Genomic DNA, 19,363 nt, shown 5'->3' on the forward strand with positions numbered 1-19,363 from the left:
TCTCTACTAAAAATACAAAAAATTAGCTGGGTGTGGTGGCGGGCGCCTGCAGTCCCAGCTACTAGGGAGGCTGTGGCAGGAGATTCCCATGAACCCGGGAGGTGGAGGTTGTGGTGAGTCGAGATGGCACCATTGCACTCCAGCTGGGCAACAGAGTAAGACTCTGTCTCAAAAAAAAGAAAAAAAATGGACAGTTCATCTTCTAGAATCACTGAGCACATAAAAGGATGAGAGAGCTGTCAAGTAAGTGGGAGAAAAGCACAATAATGCAATCCAATTTAAGACTTTGTACACAGGAATGTTTCCTTCAACGCTCAGAAAACAGCTCCCACAAGAGCAGATAGTTCACGTTGAGTCTATGAACTAGGGAGGTTTACAGGGTGAGAAGAATGAGCCCATCCGCCTGTCAGGCCAGCCCTAACTTGCACCTGGGTCATTTGCTCTTGTAAAATGGAAGACTTGGCCAGGGGCAGTGGCTCACACCTGTAATCCCAGCACTTTGTGAGGCTGAGGCGGGGTGGATCACCTGAGGTCAGGAGTTTGAGACCAGCCTGGTGAACATGGCGAAACCCCGTCTTTACTAAAAATACCAATAAATAAAAATAAATGAATGAATAAATAAATAAAATTAGCTGAGTGTGGTGGCACATGCCTGTCATCCCAGCTACCCGGGAGGCTGAGGCAGGAGAATTGCTTTGAACCCAGGAGGCAGAGGTTGCAGTGAACCGAGATCACGCCCTGCACCCTAACCTGGGCGACAGAGCGAGAGGAGACTCTGTCTCAAAAACAAAGAAACAAAAACACATGACCTGACCACTAGGGAGAAAGCTCCCGCCACTTCTTAGCTCCTCTCTTATTTTGCAATTACCCCTACAAATGGGTATGTAAATTTAACAGCAACTCAAAGGTGTCAGCTGAAGTCAGGCTGCCTCCCCAGCTTGTTTTAATGGAAGAGTTTCTCCCAAGGGCTGTATCCTCACAGCCCACTGACACTAATCTGTGACGGCTTGAGTGAAGGGTTCTAAGATGGTCTTTACTTATAACGCCTTTTCTTCTCCCACACTCCTTCTGTAAGATATTTCACCTTCCAAAGTAGGCAGATTGCTCCTGGGCCGATGCTCAGCATGTGGAAATTGAGCAGCAGCGTGTGGTGACATCTAGCAGCTGCATGGGAGGTGGCTTCTCAGGGGTGACCGCTGGCTGTGTCACCACCAGGGGAGGCCAGGCACAGCTTGAAGCCTGGGGACCCCGCGCTGGGAGGCACCCGCGGTTAGAAAAACATTTCCTGTATCAAATTGGCCTCGGGGAAATTACCCAGAGTAAATGTGGTGAATTTGATTCACCCACCGTGGGAGCTTCCTTCTCGTCTCTTTGTGTGTGCACCTGAATGAGATAAAAAATGAGCTATTCACATATAGTCAACAGATAACTTATTCATAAGACATCATATCACTATCTTTGGAAGAAGCTTCCAGAAACAGTTGACTCTAAGACTCCTGCTGGCCTTCTGGCCTTGAGGGAGGAGCAGGAACAGATACCGACCTCTGGCATTTTCTCTGAGCCTGTGGTGTGTTTGTGGTTATTTGAAATCTCCGAATATCTGCCTCCTTTAACACCTATTTCTTGGGTGCCAAGTGCACTCAGGAAATAAAATCAGAATAGGTATCCTGGTGGTGATATTGGTGCTGTGTGTGTGGGATGGAGTGGGGAGAAGTAGAAAATGTATAAAATACCTCTGCCCTTGAGGACCTCAATTAGTAGGGGAGATGGGACACACCCACCCAGCTCTCGTGCCAAGCAGAATTCATTTTGTGAGGTTTAGAGAGGCAAAGTGCTATCGGATGTCTTAGGTAGTTTGGGCTGCTGTAACAAAAATACCTTGGCCGGTTCACACCTGTAATCCTAGCACTTTGGGAGGCCGAGGTGGGTGGATCACAAGGTCAGGAGTTCAAGACTAGCCTGTCCAACATGGTGAAACCCCATTTTTACTAAAAATATAAAAATTAGCTGTGGGTGGTGGCACAAGCCTATAATCCCAGCTACTGTGGAGGCAGGAGAATTGCTTAAACCTGGGAGGTGGAGGTTGCACAGTGAGCCAAGATCACACCATTGTCCTCCAGCCTGGGCGACAAAGCAAGACTCCATCTCAAAAACAAAACAAAACAACAAAACCCTTAGCTGGCCGTAGTGGCATACCCAAAGTCCCAGCTACTCAGGAGGATGAGCTGGGGGATCCCTTGAGCCCATAGCAAGATTCTGCCTTTACCAAAAAAAAAAAAAAAGTAGAAAATTAACAAAAGTACCTTAAACTGGGTGGCTTATAAGCAACATACATTTATTTCTCACTTTTGGAGACTGGGAAATCCAAGATCAAGGTGCCAGTAGATTTGGTGTTTGGTGGGAGCTCGGTTTCTGGTTCATAGATGATGCCTTCTCTCTGTGTCCTCATGATGGAAGGTCCTCTTTTGGGTCTCTTTCTTTCTTTCTTTCTTTCTTTTTTGAGACAAAGTTTTGCTCTTGTTGCCAGGCTGGAGGGCAATGGCGTGATCTCCGCTCACAGTCTCCCGGGGTTTAATTGATTCTCCTGCCTCAGCCTCTGGAGTAGTTGGGATTATAGGCATGCACCACCACACCTGGCTAATTTTGTATTTTTAGTAGAGACAGGATTTCTCTATGTTGGTCAGGCTAGTCTCGAACTCCTAACCTCAGATGATCCACCCGCCTCAGCCTCCCAAAGTGCTGGGATTACAGGTGTGAGCCACCGGGCCTGGCCAGGGTCTCTTTTGAGGACACGAATCCCATTCATGAGGTCTCTGTCCTCAAGACCTAGTTACCTTCTAAAGGTCCCACCTCGTAGTGCCATCATTTGGGGGTTAGGACTACAACATCTGACTTTTGGGGGAAGGCACAGACATTTGCGGATCAGGAAGAGAGAGTGGTGCTGATGCTGGAGAGTCTGAAGGAGGCGGCATTTGAGCATAGCTTTGAAGAGATTTCAAAAAGGTTTTGGGGATTGCTGTGAACAAACGCGGGTCCGATGAAGCTCCAGTGTGTGAAACCCAGAGCAGCCTGTAGTTCTATCTAGCCAAAGAGGGTGCAGTATGGAATCGTGGGTTAGGACAGTGGACTCTAGAATCAGCCTGCATTCCAATTCTGCCTCTACCACCTCTGGCTGTGTGACTGTGAGCAGATCACTCAACATCTCTCGGCTAAAGTGTCCCCATTTGTATGTAGACCCTTAATGTGGCCCAGAGTGCCTCACAGGTCTTGTTCATGATTGGATAGGAAACCATCTTGGCTTTGCATCCACTTGATTCCGCTTCTTTCCCCATCAAGTCCCCAGTGTGGACTTCAGCAGTATTGGGGAGCCCCTTCTCTTCCTGCCTTCCTCTTTTCTCCTCTTTCGTCCACTCTTTGCACTTCAAGGTCCCCGCTCTCTCTGGTGGGTGCCTCCTGTCTTGACCAGTGTTTCTAGCTTCCGATACTGTAGGTCAGAGAGGCCTTAGGGCTTTTCAATTCTGTAAATTGTAGCATCTGCAAGATAAACCAACTTTTCTTGCTGATGTTGGTCAGATCCTCACAGACATTAACATTCACAGAATCTCTCGTTATGATACTAAGTTAGACCCTGCTTCCACCCAGGGGTGAGGAAGGGGAGTGATGAAGAGAACCAGAATTGTGTTTGTCCACACATAAAATACAGGTATTGATCGACTTACGACCGATGCAACATACGGCCATTTGACTTTACGACCACAATCGTTAGCCACGACTGCTCCGCGTCTGGCAGCGCAAATGTTGCCCAGCTGGGCGTACAACAGTGCGGATCAGCTTCCGGCAGCATTACCATCTCCGCGTGCATATAGCCTACTCAACTTACGACCAAATCATGTTACGACCGGTCTGTTGGAACCAATCGTGGCCGTAAGTCGAGCACTAGCTGTAGAAGGAAAGTACTTGCCTTACAGAGGCTTTGTAGCAATCGAATGAGACAGTGCAAGCAAAGCCCGCAGCACCGTGCCAAGCACAGCACAATCTTCCAACAGCGATTGCTATTGGTGGTACTATAGCTGAATCCTGAGGGTTGAATCTATGGGGGCTTATCCCGTCCTCTAGGACCTCAGAGAGTTGAGATGGTTCAGTGCTAAAATTTGTCTAGAATCTTTCTCGTACCTGTGCAAGGCCCTTTGTTAGCTGCTTTACCTAAACTGTTTCTAAAAACCCTAATGGTTAATATTACCTTCATAAAGATTTTATTGTTTTTGTTTGCGAACAACCTTATATGTATGCAAACAACTTGACTCTGGCCAGCGTTCGCCAGAGGAGTTTTTTTAGGGAGCGTTGAGGTCTCCCATAGAATCCTAACAGCTGGACCCCAAGCTTCAGGAAGGGGCAGCCCCAGGGACCTGAGTGGCAGGACTTTGTACACCTTTTCCCCAAAAGGTTACTAGGAATGTGACTTCAATTCCAACTTTGTGGTCCCAGTTTCCTCATCTGTAAGCATCTGTTACTAGTACCTAGAACGTGGATGTATTCTGAGGATGTAAATGAGTTAACAGAGAGTGCTTAGAACAGTATTTGGTATACAGCAAATCCTATTTGTGTTTGCATTTTATTATTATTTTTGCACCAAAGACTCTCAGGTTTCTGCCTTGCTGTACAAACATCCAGTTTCCAGGAAAGAGAATCGAGTTGCCTTATCTTGGGCCAGGTGTTGCCTTGGGCTGAGTCAGGTTGTAGCATGGGTGGTGATATGCTTAGGCGTTGTGTCCCCACTGAAATCTACCTTGAATTATAATCCCCATAATCCCCATGTGTCAAAGGAGAGACCAGGTGGAGGTGACTAGATCATGGGGGCGGTTTCCCCCATGCTGTTCTTATGATAGCGAGTAAGTTCTCAGGAGATCTGATGGTTTTATGAGCGTTTGGTAGTTCCTCCTGCATTCATTCTCCTTCCTGCTGCCCTGTGAAGAAGCTACCTTGCTTCCCCTTCGCCTTCCACCATGATTATTAAGTTTCCTGAGGCCACCCCAGACATGCTGAACTGTGAGTGAACTAAACCCCTTTCCTTTATAAATTACCCAGTCTTGGGCCGTTCTTTACAACAGTGTGAAAACGGACTAATACAAGTGGGAAGATTACTTGTGACAGTCATGGCCCATCGGGACCCATACCCCTGTATTTGAAGAGAGGGCAGCCACCCACGGAAGCTTCCTACTGCAGTCACTAGTCCCATTTTACAGATGAGGCAACTAAAGGTCAGATGTGTCTGCGTTCATGCTCAAGGTCACATTGAGTCATCAGCAAAATGTAAAACCTAGATTGAAATGTAAATTTCTGTGCCCCTGAAAGCCCACACCCCCCCGACACATCTACAGTCTACTGTGTTCCCTCGTGTCCTTCTAAGCCGTTCTAACCAAGTATCTTTGAATGAAACTCATGAGGTGGCAAACTCACTTGGAGACACGGTAAGTGATGAAGGAAAGCAAGAAGGCAATGATATGCTAATACCTACTGCACAGCAAATTGAAGAGAGAAAACCTGAAGATCACTTTCCTACTTTAAATTAGGTTACACAGGCCATTAAGCCAGCAATAATAGATTTTTAGATTTTTGGACAGAGTGTACAATAGCCAGAACTTACTGTTATGCAAATGAAAGCCAGACATTCAAGGTGAAATACCCTGGGTCCAACTTAAAACCAACCTTGTTGCCAACAACAGCCATATAAGGAAGGATGGAAAAAAGTTTAGACATTTATCTTGGCTTTGTTTTACCATATAATTATCTTCTATATGCTGTCTATTTGTGATGAAACCGTCTATTTAGTTTCTTAAAATAAAAAAAAATTGTCAAGAAGGAGAAGTTGTCTTGGCTTTGAAGCTGGTCCTAATGATGGGTCTTTTTTATTATGAAAATCATTATCTCAGTGTAACTCTGTCCTTTCTTTTAATTATATAAACACAGCTCATGTAGTCTGATGGTGGTGCCACAGTGAACGGATTTTAGGAGGCTCTGTAGAAAATCCTGCGGGTTCTGGAAGTCCATGGGTTATTTTTTAATTTTCGGCTTTGCCAAAGAATATTCTTGAACAGCAAATAACAAAAGACATGCATACATTGTACATAGACTTGTGCTTGTCTAAAAACACCCTTTGCTTTACCAATCCACTGAACGTTCCTTAAGGCAGGGATCCTGTCTCTCTTGCTTATTATTTTATACCCAATTCCTGACCAAAAGTTATGTGAGTATTCAGTATTTTTCAAAGTGACTTGGATTCCAGGCACTTTGGCTCTGTCACCATTGTCATCACTGTCATGAGGATAAGTAGCCAGATGGGCCAGTCATGATGATCAGTATTTTGGGGGACATGTAAACTGAGGTTGAAAAAAAGTCAATTTACTTGTCTCCAGATTAAAGTCAGTAGGTGAAAAAACAGAGGCTAGAATCCAGGATTCATGTCTCCAAGCCCGTCCTTAGTTTCCTAAATGGTACTAGTCTCTCTTGGTCTCTGTTCCCCAATCTTTGGCAGCATGAATGGCATATGGGGTGCTTCGTTTCTACCCCTACACCAGATGGGAGTGACGCCAAAAGCCATGGAAAATGATCTCCAGTCTGCATGAAATCCTCATCTGATTGTTCCAATAGGAAAATATTTAAAAATGAATAATAAATCAAAAGATATTTGGAGTGGATTAAGATGTCTAGCTCTCAAATATTGCATGTCCCCACTTATAAGTGGGGCTAAATGATAAGAACTTACGAACACAAAGAAGGAAACAGCAGACACTGGGGCTTGCTTGAGGTGGGAGGGTGGGAGGAGGAAGAGGAGCCCGAAAAGGTAACTGTTGGGTGGGTACTGGGCTGAATACCCGGCTGGTGAAGTAATCTGTACCGCAAACTCCCATGACACGTGTTTACCTGTGTAACAAACCTTTCACATGTACTCCCAAGCCTGAAATAAAGTTAAAAAAAAAGGTACCTAAAACCGAGCTCCTAAAAGCAAACCAGCATTTATTTCCTAAATCCAGAGTGCTGACATTCATTGTGATTTCATGTGTTTTTGTCTTTATAAGACATCATTAAGCTCCTGTTTTGTTTATAACTTTAAGACGATCAATAATAAACAACCTCATGGTGCCCCTAACCATTTTGTCTATTGAATTGAATTCTGAAACTCATGACAAAGGTATCTATACTCCAAACGCTATCACTTTGCTGAAGAAAACATTTATCCTTTCCGATCTCCAGCCCCAGCTTCTTAAATGTTTTTGCCCTCTTCACAGAACATGTTTCTGATTTTCCTTCTGTCTTGATGTTATTTCCTTCCCTAATTCCTCTAAGTCTGGATTATATTTATGGCACACTCAAGGAGCAGCTGTGTGTGTGCTAGAGATGGCTTATATTGGCTTGCTGGAAACAATTGTTAAATTTTCAGGAATTTTGAAGTTGGTTATGAAACGCAGCCATTATAAAAAAGTAAAATTGCGGCCTGGTGCGGTGGCTCCTGCCTGTAATCTCAGCACTTTGAGAGGCCGAGGCAGGCAGATCACAAGGTCAGGAGTTTGAGACCAGCCTGGGTAACATGGTGAAACCTCGTCTCTACTGAAATACAAAAAATTAGCTGGGTGTGGTGGCAGATGCCTGTGATCCCAGCTACTTGGGAGTCTGAGGCAGGAGAATCACTTGAACCCGGGAAGCAGAGGTTGCAGTGAGCTGACATTGTACCATTGCACTCCAGCCTGGGTGACAGAATGAGACTCCATCTCCAAAAAAAAAAAAAAAAAAAAGAATTGCTTAAACTTATAGTGTTTATATATTATTTATATATGTTTACAGTGTTTATATATATGTACATATTAAATGCAGGTAGTAAATATATAAAACTCATCACTTTATTTTGTTTTATTTTTGAGACAGAGTCTTGCTCTCTCGCACAGGCTGGAATGCAGTGGTGCGATCTCGGCTCACTGCAGTCTCCACCTCCTGGATTCAAGCAATTTTCCCTGCCTCAGCCTCCTGAGTAGCTGGGGTTACAGGTATACACCAACCTGCCCAGGTAATTTTTGTATTTTTAGTAGAGACAGGGTTTCACCATGTTGGCCAGGCTAGTCTTGAACTCTTGACCTCAGGTGATCTGCCCACCTTGGCCTCCCAAAGTGCTGGGATTACAGACGTGAGCCTCTGTGCCAGGCCAAACTCATCATTTCCTAATGATTTTACTACATTTTAATGTCATCGATGCTCTTGGGTTCTTTGTCTATTGTATTGTATCTGTATGGCGGAATTACTCTATGAAGGTATGCTGCTGGCTGTCTCTTCCCAGCTCTGTATTCAGTGACCTCACGTTGGTGACCTGAAGTTGCTCTTGGTAGGCGTGTTTTCACGGTGGGAGTTGACGCTGTATGAAGCAAGGATTTTGTCCTTATAGAGCTGGCTGTTAAACATTTGGCAGCCCACACTCAGTGCAGTGGTGAGGCTGTAGCCATTGAAGAACGGCACGGCAGGCTTTGTGTCTCTGTTAAGCAATCGTGTCCCCCTGGGTAAATGGCCTAATCTCTCCGAACTTTCATTTCCCCTGTCTGTAAAATGGATTCGTTGTGAGAGTCAAACAGTAGAATGCCTATAAGACGTATCACAATTCTTTCCTGACTCATCACAGGGAATATGCTTAAAAAATGATTGCTATTGTACTTGTTAATACTCCAGCCTTCTGTTTATGTAGTAGGAAGACAGTATGTCTTTCCCGAGATAGCTGCGGCTGCTTTTGTCATCTGCGGAAGCAGCGACATGGGTATTTCTATAAGGCTATGCCTTGATGCAGCTGGAGGGGACTTTTTTATGGACAGAAAAGTGAACAGCCTCCTTGACACAGCCTATCTGGGTGACGTTAAGTACAAGACAGAACTGACTTTATCTGCATGATAAAGGAGGAGAATTTTGAGATTCCATGGGCAATTCAGGAAGTAGGACTGAAAGCAAAAGCAGAAACATGTAGAGAATGAGAGCCCTCCGAGTAGAGTGTGCAGGCAGGGAAAGGGGGCTAGCAGATGAGGACTGCAAAGAAATCCATTTAAGGAGAAATTTTCCAGGGTTGGGGTGGGTGGGATGTCCACTGTGGAGGTGAAGTTGTTTCTGGTCTTGGCTTTATTTTCTGCCGTTACTGCCACACTGAATAAAAGTGTGGGTCATTGTGGTAGTGGGGCTTTGGGGAGCCGATACGAACCAATTAGAAAGGACATACAGGATTCAGCGGAAGGAAAAGTAATAAACATAAGCTGCACCCACACCCCTAATTTTCTGAGAATCTACAGAAATCTTAGAGCACTGAGTTTCCCGTAGAATATAATATTAGTTGAATATTATTATTCAGTAATTCAATAGGTAGAGTACTCCACCCATGGCTGGAGAGTCACATCCAGGACAGTTGATCTCAAATGAACTGCATGTGGAAATTGGAGCCATTTTACTGAAAGTCTGGAAGACTCGGAAGACATTTAGGCAGCAGATTTATGGGTTGTAAGTGTCAGTCTCACCCAAATTATACACAGATATTTATCCAATCTGTATTTTTAGTCCTAATTTCTCTCAAGCTGCATTCTGCCTGTTCAACTGCCTCATGGACCTTTCTACCTGCACCTTGAAATTAACACATGAAAATCAAGGTTGGTGTCTCATCTCCACAAACACGCTCCTCCACATTGCTCATTTTTATGAATGCATCATTTCCTTCCAAGGCATTTGAGATAAACAGCTACTAGAAATATCAGCCTGACACTTCATGTCCTCATAACCCAGTATGTCAATTAGAGGGGCTGCTGTTGGCAGCATTCCCTTTTCTGTAAAGGATTCTTGATAGTTATAAAGCATTACTCTCCAAACTCCATGACTCAGATAGTCACCTTGTAAACAATCAGATTTCCCCTTATTTTACAGATCAGCAAACCAGTACTTAGTGGAGAGGAGTGGTCTGCCCATTGTCATCCCATGAGCAGGGCCTTGCTGGTCTTCTTCCTCCTGTGCCAGGTCCTCTAAGACCCATGGTTCTCTACTTGCCTGTGGGCCAGCTTTACCTGGCGAGAATCCCAGGCCCCACCTCCAGACATGGGTTTACATTGCTTTGCAGCATTGATTCTTTTTTGATTCATTGATTCATTTTTTTTTTTTTTAATGCAGAGTGGAGTGCAGTAGCATGAACTCTGCTCATTGCAACCTCCGCCTCCTGGGTTCAAGTGATTCTCCTGCCTCAGCCTCCCAAGTAGCTGGGATTACAGGCATATGCCACCACACCCAGCTGATTTTTGTGCTTTTAGTAAAGACAGGGTTTCACCATGTTGGCCAATGCTGGTCTCGAACTCCTGACCTCGGGTGATTCACTCGCCTCGGCCTCCCAAAGTGCTGGGATTACAGGTGTGAGCCACCGCACCTGGCTTGCAGTGTTGATTCTTACAGAAAGAGCTTCCCTGATGGTTTTACATGGAGTCAATGTTGAGACTGTTCTAGATCTTGACTCTCCAGCCATGGGTATTCTATTAAATTATTGAGTAATGATATTCAACTGTCATTTTCCTAAATGATAGAACTAATATTGTTTTCCTAAATGATATTAGTTGGCTACTACTGAACATGTACTAGTGATTTTAAAAAGAAAGAGCCATATTTATTACATTTACATTTTACTTATTTCTGCCTGTGCCAGTGTGATGACTGCCATGAGAGTTAGTAATGGCTTACACACATTGCTGGCTGAGATGATTCTTCTATATTGCTTCCCACAAGTGTTTGGCATTTGGATGGTTTGCTTTCAGCAAGGGAAGCTTTAACATGAAGAATCAGAATGCTTTCAGAAAGCGTTTATTTTATTTGGAATGGAGTCAGGGAGAACAAAAACCAAGAGGCACTGCTCATGGGATGACAATGAACAAGGCACTCCTCTCCATCGAGTACTGGTTTCCTGCTTAATTAAATGACAGGTTCCCTGAGAAGGCAGGTGCATGATTCTCAATGTACAGACACTAAGCCAAGCATCTTAAGGACTTGGAGTGAGGCTTCATCTGTTGCTGGAACTACAAGGTGAATGCTTGACCCCTTCGTTATTGATCAGTGTTGGTTCCTTATGTCCTCTCTGTTTCTACCTGGTAAACATCTATGCTTTTCTCAGTCCCATAGTAAACACCATTTATCTTACTACCTTCTCGAGAGGCCTTTCCTGACTCACTCAAATTGTTAATTTCTCCATCACTGTGTTGCTATGGCATCTCAAGAGAACTTCTTTCATAAATGTTGTGTTATTGTGTTAGTTTCATAGCTGTCTCCCCAGCTAGGCTCTGGGATTCTGGTGGGCAGAGATAATTCATTTTCATGGCCCAGGGTATGCCCAGGGTTTACTGTAAGGTCTTTTAGGCCGACTGACTGCACCATGGAAGGCATGGTAACCTCTGTGACCTGCACGTACACTCAGATGAGCTCCTAGAACTAGAAAGTCTGAAGTAACTGAAAAAAAACCACAAAAAGAAAAAGAATGATCAACCCCTGCAGCACCTAATTAACTTTGAGACATTCTTCTATTGTTCCTTATTCCCGCCTCAACTGATAAGGCAACTGGACTTTATAACTGACCTTGGTCAACCTTGTGACTCCAGATCCTATGACCCCCTCCCCAGCTTGCAAAAACCGCCCTGAACTGTAACTTCTGTAACTTTCCACTGCCTACCCCAAACATACAAAAGCAACTCCTATCCCACCACACTGCGCTGTCTTTTCAGACTCAGCCTACCTGTACCCAGGTGAATAAACAGCCATGTTGCTCACACAAAGCCTGTTTAGGTTGTCTCCTCATTCAGAGCATGTGTTTAACATTTACCACACGGTATGTGCCCACAAAATGCTTATTGGAACGACTGGCTAAATGAATGGAAGGGTCAGCTAAGCAGGGTGGGAGGTGTGGGTAAGTAGAAGGGCCTGAGGAACAGTGTCCAAGTAGCTAGAGGCATATTGTTCTGATTGAAACTTAATTTTGAGAAATGGTGTCTTTGAACTGAGAGTAGCGGGGAAAGCAGGTGTCATCCAAATGGGCTCTTACATGCTGATGAAATTGACTGAAAGCAACACATTAAACACAAGGGCTTCTCTGTAGGTGCATTAGATGTGGCCCTGTTCTACGCTGGAACAGATCAAGAGAGGGTGGGCAGGAGTGCAAGGCATTGTCCATTATCCAGAAATGTTTGCCGCATGAGTGACACAAATACTCAGGACTCACTGCCTCCCATGATTGTCTCAGGTGACATATGAACGGTGCATTTTCTCATCAAGAGATGTGTCTCTTTAAATGACCTGGGAAAAAAACAGAGACTATTAATCCCCAGGCCAGCACATTGCTGCAAAGTAGCCAACTTATCAACCTCTCCGATCTTCAGAGTTATTTTTACTTTTCAATGTCTCTTTAAGTACTAGTGATAAAGGGTGTGTCAGAGACAAGAAGTTAGTATGGTGAATTTCGGAAGACAGCCTTGCCCTAGCCTTCTAAAAGGCTGAAATCATTCTCCAGGCAGGTCCAGAGTAATGAATGCCATCTTTGAGAGCATGTGGGTTTACAAGACATCTGTATGTGCAATCTAGGAGTGAAGAAAGTTGATGGAAATGGCTTGCTGTTTTTCTCTTCTTTGGAGGAATTTAATTAGGTGTCTTGGATTTGGAGAAGGACAGATTGAAGGGCTTGCAGCACCCATGGTGGTGTGTGTGTGAGAGAGAGAGAAAGAGAGAGGGAAAAACAGAGAGAGAAAGAAGGGTGGAAGGATAGGGAGAGGGAGGGGAAGGGATGAGGAAGGAGAGGAGGTGGGGGGAGAGGAGGAAAGGAAAATTATTCTCTGTTTTTCTGAAGGACAGAAGAAGGGCACTAGTTAGGCAGATGTTAGGGGAAGACTGTGAGTGTTGTATAATCCTGGAACTGTGGCCCTGAACACACGTCTCCAGCAGAACTGGCATGTAGTTTACTGGCTTGTGGGTTACCAGAAGGCTAGGTCAAAGCCATCTTCTAAAGTAACTTAATAGGAGGAGTGCACTCAGGGTTTCTCTCAAGGCTCAGCAATGCTGAGCAATCCTCCTTTCTTACATGGGTCTATCAGGACATTTTCCTAAAGGATCTGAGTCCTGAGAGCACAAAGACCATTGAGAAAGATGGTTTGCTGAGGCCTCATGTTTGAGGCAGGAAGAAGTCACTGAGGCCTCCCTGTGAGTGAATTTCCAGTCTTTTCCTGTGATCAAGTTGAACTTTACTTACTTCTGGATGTGGCTCTGTGCCTGTGGGCTGCTCACTCTGGATATCCAGATAGGGCAGCCTGAGCCTGGCCAGACTCCAGGAGGCGGAGGTGGAGGTTGGGCTAGCAGTTTCTTCTCCATCCTGAGAGGGTTGTGTTAATATCCACCCACCATTTCCATCTAAATTGTACAGAACTGTTTTGCTAAGCTAGCTCCCATGCCCCCTCACTTGGAATGAGAGTGCAGAAAATATAAATTACATTTTCTTTATTGCTGAGCAATTGTGTTTGATTCATTTTCAGTTTCTTTCTTTCTTTCTTTTTTTTTTTTTTTTTTTTTTTTTTTTTGAGACGGAGTCTTGCTCTGTTACCCTGGCTGGTGTGCAGTGGCACAATTTTGGCTCACCGCAACCTCCACTTCCTGGGTTCTGGCAATTCTCCTGCCTCAGCCTCCCAAGTAGCTGGGATTATAGGCACCCACAACTACGTCTGGCTAATTTTTGTATTTTTAGTAGAGAGGAGTTTTCACCATGTTGGTCAGGCTGGTGTCAAACTCCTGATCTCAAGATGGTCCACTCGCCTCGGCCTCCCAAAGTGCTGGTATTACAGGTATGAGCCACTGCACCTGGCCAAGTTTTTAACATAGAATGGCAGAGGAAAAGTAACAGTAATATTTTTAGGTTTTATGGCTGGCTTTGGAGAAAATGGGTTCTGGTTTCTGTGCCTGCCTTAGGGAAGAGGGATTCTAGTTTCTATGGCTAATTCTGGGGAAGCTGCAGGGGCCAGAACCAGGAAGGTAGGAGAAGGTCAGAGGGAAATGTTTGCTTCTGAGGCGGCTTCTCAGGGCTTCCTTTTGGAGTGATGTTCTGTGAGCCGCAGCAGCTGCATGCTGGAGTTGAGCTTTGGGTACGCTCTGTGACACCACTAACTAGCAGTATACTCTTCTAAGTCATTTGCTCCTCGAAGCCTTAGTTTTTTCATCTGTCAAATAGAGGAAATGGTAATTATTCACAGGGTGTTATGGAAGTTAAAGGAGAAGACTGCACAAAATGAGCACTGACTTATGTTGGTTGAATGAATTTGAGGTGAGCGAAACTTGAGCTTGGTTTAGTGGCAGGAAAGTCCTGATGAACGTCTTTCTGATTGCCACATTGTTTCTTTACACAGGTGAATTTTGGTTGTTAAGAGACCAATCATCTGAATTCTTAATTGAAATGTTTTCTTCACTGGTCTCTAAGAAAGTTCTGCGTGCATTAATGTGTGTATGCAATCAGTATGTGTGTGTGTGTGTGTGTGTGTATGTGTGTGTGTGTTTTCTAGAATGGTGTTTTGCATCATCCAAACAGTTTCTATATGGAGAACAGATCAAATACTAGTCTTCTGAATAGAAGCATGTATTTCAAGCAATGCAAATGGGGACTATGTTTTGTGGTTATGTATTTATAGCGCTAAAGTATATACCATAACCTGTTGTCTGTTATACCACATCATGGCAGCTCCAAAAGAATTAGCAGGTAGGGAGCTGGAAGGCAGCAGAGCAAGGAGAAGTGTCAGGTGTGGTGTTCTAGGGCAGTGTAGGGAGGTGAGATGAGAAAAGGGTGGCAGAAAACATTCTGCATTTTTCAACGTCCTCTCACTTGAATCATTTCATCTGATTCTGTGTCTCTTGGACATTTAAATCAATTGTTGTCTCCATTCTATAGATTGTAAAGCACAGATCCAGCTCCATAGGTAAGTTGTGTAGCAAAGGCAGGGTGAAAAGCCAGGGAATCTGCCTGGAGTATTCTGTTTCACTGACTGGTCTCCCAGCTTCCATTTCTGTGCTTCTGAATCATCTCCACACAGCAAGCAGCAGGAGTGGCTCTTTAACACATAAATCAGATCCTGTCAGTCTCCTGATGAAAACCTTCCAGCAGCTCCCCGTTGCAGTCCTGATCAAGCCCGTGTCCTTGCAAGACTTATAGGTCCCTGGGTGAGCGGGCCTCTGGCTCTCTCTCCCCTTCTTCACCTTCCATTCCGCCTCTTGCCTTTCCCAAACATGCCAAGCGCTTTTCTGCCTTGGGCCTTTTGCATGTGATCTTTCCTTTGCTGGGATTCTCCTCCCCTAGACCCACATATCACAGGCTTCTTCTCACTGTGAAACCATCCCTATATCTTTAATTAATCAGGGAAGCGGCGGGCAGGGGCAGAGGGAATGATAATACACCCAGCACGCGGCGCACTCAGCATTCATCATGAGGCCAGCTTGCTTTCCGAAATGTTTTCTCAGAGCGGCCTGGTGCCTTTTGCCCTAGAATTACGTAGACCCTAGATTGCAGTTCCCCTTAAATGGTCTATAGATAACATTTTGAACATTATAAAATGTTAAGTTTTCCCTTTGAGGTATTCTTTCAGGTCCTGCATACCAGTGACACTACTGATGGCAGCTGGTCAAAAGGACCCTACGAGAAGTGAACTCACCAAAGAATGCAGTTTCCACATCCTGATGATTTTATCTGCCTTACCCCAAGCAATCGATGAACCCAAATCTCCAGCCCTTTGCCTTCTATAATTCCCTTAAAAAACCCAGCCCAGAAATCCTTAGGGAGATGGGTTTGAGGGTTTCCTCCCATCTCCTCTCTTGGCTGCCTTGTGAGCATTAAACTCTTTCTCTGCTGCAAACACTTCTGTCTCAATGTAATTGGTCTGATACTGGCAGCAGGCATGTGATCCTGTTAATCCTTGTAACAATCATTTACGTCTCAGCTTAAGTGTCACCTCCTCAGAAAAGAATTCCTTGACAGTTCAATCTAACAGAGCGCCCCCTCCCTCACCTTAGTTACTGCTGTAGCAGAGCTCTCCAGCCAGCGCACCTTGGTACATCGGTGTGGTGTTGGCGGGAAAAAAGGATGCTGCCATAGTGACCTCTCCACCCTAGAGAAGGCCTGGGATAGCTGCTAGCCACAGCTATGTTTCTACTTCAGCACTCTGCAGAGCCAGCCCGGGCTGGAGTGCAGTGGTGCTATCTCAGCTCACCACAACCACCACCTCCCAGGTTCAAGCAATTCTCTTGCCTCAGCCTCTCCAGTAACTGAGATTACGGGCAGACACCACCACACCCACCTAATTTTTGTATTTTTAGTAGAGATGGGGTTTCACCATATTGGTCAGGCTGGTCTTGAACTCCTGACCTCAGGTGATCCACCTCCTTGGCCTCCCAAAGTGCTGGGATTACAGATGTGAGCCACCGCACCCAGCCCACTATCATGTTTTATGCATATGATCATATGAACATGTCTGGGAATCACTGCAGGTATCTAATGCTGTATTACTTTTATCATAGCATTTGTAACTATCCGAAAATTTTTTTGCTTGTTTATTTCATTTCCCTTCACTGAATGAAACAGACTTTATTTAATTTGTTTATCCTTTTGTTTAAAGGATTTAGTGTTTAAAAATGACACCTGCCACATAATAGGTGCTTAATATTTATTTGTTAAAACATTGAGCCACCTCTATTGTCAAAAGAGCAGGGGCAGGGACAGGAAACTGTATTAGGACTTGAGGTGAAATTCAAGCACTGAGTGGGTGAAATCATCCTACAGCTGTTGGCAGGGCACTTTAAACTTTAATCATTTTAAGGATTTAAGCTTCCACTACAAGCCCAGAAATAGAATAAATGCAGTCATGTAACATTACTCTCCAAAAGAACAAACTCATAGCAAAATCAGCAGATTTGAATGTAAGCTAAGTCTGAGGCTGTGCAAGTTTCTGCCAAAATCAGTATTTGTAAATTTGTAATATTTATTGAATATTTAATACTAAAACCAAATTGCAGAAATTTAATGAGATAACAACTTTCATTCTTCGGGGAATATAATAAAGCCAAGCTATAAAAATAAGCTTCTCTTTTTATTGTGAGTTCCTGCTTCCCATAAATTTCAGCTTTTAGTCAGTATGTAGGTGAATGAAGGTCAAACCTTATGGCATGAACGACCAAAACTGCTACAGCGGTAATTCTGACAGTAAACTGCTAATTTTCTCTAGGAAAAAAACACAAAGGTGTGAAAAGAGTTATCATTCTGTGTAAAAGGTAAAGCTGCTAATAATAACAATTAGAATTTCAGTGGGTGAATTTTATCTTTGAGTTTTATCCTCATGATGCACACATAAAAGTTTGCTCAGGGAGTCTTTTTTCTCCCACCTTCTCTGCAATTTTTTTAAATGATCCAGCCACTCGTTTATTTCTTTTCTTTTCTTTTGTTTTTTTGTTTGAGAGGGAGTCTCACTCTTGTCGCCCAGGCTGGAATGCAATGGCATGATCACAGCTCACAGCAGCCTCTGCCTCCTGGGTTCAAGTGATTCTCCTGCCTCAGCCTCCCGAGTTGCTGGGATTGCAGGCACCTGCCACCACACCCAGCTCATTTTTGTATTTTTAGTAGAGACAAGGTTTCACCATGTTGGCCAGGCTGGTCTCAAACTCCTGATCTTGTGATCCACCCACCTAGACCTCCCAAAGTGCTGGGATTACAGGCATGAGCCACTACATCCAGTCAACCACTCACCCATTTCTTAACTCACACAACACACACTTGGGTTTTGGACAGCATAGCTCTTCTTCGTGTAAGGAACAAACACCATCTCTATTGCCAAATTGGTAAGACGTATTCTTACAGTGGTTTCTGTGACGTGACGTCAGATAGCATCATTGTCTGGGGAAGCTGGGTAGCCGCAGATCCTTTCAGGCGCTGATTAAGTTCCAAGTCATTTGTGCTTTGATCAGGCAGTGTGTGTTAGGAAATGCATTCTGCTCCATCACTGCGCTTTTCATTTTTTGATATTGAATCCTTAGAAATAGATTTCAGTATTCTGGAGGCATTACCTGTGATGGCAAAGAACAATCTTAAGCTATGTCTACATGAGGTCTCTACCATTGGTTTCATAGTGAAACATTCAGTCAATCAACCTCAGTCTTTAGAAAGGGAACTAAACCACCAACTTTACTGACTTCGCTCCTCTGAAGATCTTAAATTTTGACTGAATCGACCTGATGGTTTTAGACAGAGCAGCTTTTGCCTGCACTGTAAATCATGGAGAGGGGAAAATAAATTGAGCAATTAGATTGTGTAGCAGGTTTACCTGTAAGAAAGTTCACTTGAGTTTTGTTTTGATTGAAATTAAAACTTCCCTTTACAGGCTTTTAAACTGCTCATGCCAGAGGCTTGTTTGGGTGACAGCATGGTTTGATACGTACTTTGTGACCGCAGTCTGAGGTTTTTCTTCACCTTGAACTCTCGCTTCAAGCGGGTGGTCTCCTTACTGTCTTGCTAATAAGCGATCCTCATTTTTGCCACTGCGACTTTCCTCACTCCGAGCCTGCCTTCCATATACATCACACAGATCAAGGGGGTCCTGTGAATGCCAAACTGAATTATCAGTTTCTTCATTAAATGAGATGTCAGTTTTTGGTTAAAACAGGCATCTTTTAAATAATTTTCTATTGTTCACTACAGGAGTTTTTAAATTGGAAGACCAGCTTTTTGAAATTTGCCTAAGGAAAAGAAGAGCTATTGAATGTGATCCTGGGAGAATAGGGAGTGAGAGAAGGGGCTCAGGATCCTACAAATATTGCAGAGGGTTCCCATGTCAGGCAAGTTTGTCAAACTGAGCTGTACTTGGAGTTGGATGTGGGAGAGAATGCATGTGAGTCAAGTGCTTTGATGTCTAGCTGGTTAAACAGCGTACAGCTCATTGCTCCCTCAGCTTCTCTGTGCTGAGCCATTCAAACCAGTTCTAAGGCTTGGGTTGGCCATCAGTCCAGAAGCACAGTCTTTATATCAAGTCACCTTGGAGCTAATGCTCTGCCTTAATATTGCAGAGGGGGAGACTGAGTTTTCAATAGATATAAAGTATAAGGGGAAGAATTAAAATTACAGCCCAGATCACCCAACTCAGGGCTGTTTGCATGGGCCTGTCTAGTCAAATAAGGCCAGGTGTTCTGAGGAGCTCTACCAGTGTGGTTTAATGACCTGCTGACACCATCTTGAAATTCCTTACACTTTTATCTTTGAGTGTGTGTTTTGTAAGTGCAGTCCGATGGGGCAATGGAGCATGAACCAAGGTCAGAT

This window comes from Sapajus apella, unplaced genomic scaffold, assembly GCF_009761245.1.
Source record: "Sapajus apella isolate SASKATOON/1434 unplaced genomic scaffold, GSC_monkey_1.0 scaffold49, whole genome shotgun sequence".
NCBI classification, from domain to species: Eukaryota; Metazoa; Chordata; class Mammalia; order Primates; family Cebidae; genus Sapajus; species Sapajus apella.